Source organism: Pseudomyrmex gracilis, unplaced genomic scaffold (assembly GCF_002006095.1).
Source record: "Pseudomyrmex gracilis isolate BER0280 unplaced genomic scaffold, ASM200609v1 scaffold_792, whole genome shotgun sequence".
Lineage (NCBI taxonomy): Eukaryota > Metazoa > Arthropoda > Insecta > Hymenoptera > Formicidae > Pseudomyrmex > Pseudomyrmex gracilis.
In genome coordinates, this window is record NW_018021376.1 from 33829 (window position 1) to 35451 (window position 1623).

Sequence of the window (1623 nt, forward strand, 5' to 3'; positions counted from 1 at the left end):
AGCCGCAAATGGCTGGAGCTTGGTTCCGTACTCCAGGATTTCGCCCACCGCCCGCGACTTTAAGCCCCACCACCCGCTCCGGCGCGAGAGCCCACAGCCCCCGAGGACACCAGATGCTCACTTTTTGTGGTCAATTACTGTCCCGTCAGATTACACTTCCATTGTGACGACACGACTAGGCAGATCCGCCAGCGTCCAGAGAGGAGCTTGTAACGGTTCTATTTATCGTGAAAAATGTTCCGTTCTTTTAAGTTATTAAATTGCTGCGGAATAGCTCGTCGGATTCAGGGAAAGGTGAGAAGAAGAGTGAACTCGGTGATTTACAGTAACAAAAATGAATAAGGTTTAGTCAATTCAAACAAAATGAGAAGTTATATGTACAAAAGAGCAAATAAAAATAATATAATATACCGAAGAAATTTCTTGGCGGTAATTCCCGGAATAACGCGTGAGAAAGTCACGTTTTTTGCTGGTTCGTGTATTTCACCACAAAAAACTAAGATATGTACAGACGGTGATTTAAACGGCGCGACTCGGTCAAGGCCGTTTGGTAGCCTCCGCTAGATGTTTTTGTTTCCTGGCGCGCAAATCCCGCGGAAGCGCTCAAAAACGCGTTTATCGCAAGAACAAGCTTTATCGTGCGGAAAGTCTCTTTTTTATAAAAAAAATTTACCTAATGTCGTGTTACAAACCGACTTTTATCGATTTGCGAAGAAAAATATTTACAGCGCCGAAAAGTCACTTTCTGCCGAAAAGTAAACTTTGTCGTTCGTCCGGTCTTTCTACGCTAGGTTTTTGCTTTTTGATCATTCCCCTGGAGCAGCTTCAACGGAAAGAGCTGGTTGGCCCGATGGAGAGTACGCTATTCTCCACGCCCGGTTCTAATGGAAGGCGGGCCGGCGTTCCAGGCGGAGAATTGTAAGATTCCCGGAGAGTTTTCTAGCGGGAGATAGCCGGTTTACGCGGCGGAGAATCAGGAAATTCCCAGAGCGGAGCGGAAAAGAGAGCCGGTTTTCCCGGCGGAGAATCGAGAGATTCCTCGGAGCAAAGCGGAGCGGAAGCCGGTTTACCCGGCGGAGAATACAGAGATACCCCGGAGCGGAGCGGAACGGATGCCGGTTTATCCGGCGGAGAATACAAGATTCCCCCTGGAGCGGAACGGATGCCGGTTTACCCGGCGGAGAATACAAGATTCCCCCGGGAGCGGAGCGGAGGTCGGTTTACCCGGCAGAGAATCTAAGATTCCCTCGGAGCGGAGCGGATCTCGGAGTTGCTGTCGGTTTGCCCAACCGAAAAGAAGCTTCCCTGAGGCCTGGTCTATGCAAGCAATAACTGTTAACTTATGCCGGAACCGGTAGAGTTTAACTATAGGATTCCAATGCTTCTGTTTATACGCATTCGGCAATTTCGTATAAACAGAAGTATTAAATTTATATAGTTAAACTTTACCGATTCCGGCATAAGTTAACAGTTATTGCTCGCATAAACCAGGCCTGAGTGCTACTCGTAGATCCGGAGATCGGAGCAGATCTGATTTCCTTGATTTTCGGGCCGGCTTTTATACCTGAATTTTCCCCGGGGCGGGGGTTTACAAGGATGCGCGGAAAACAGACATTTGTTTGT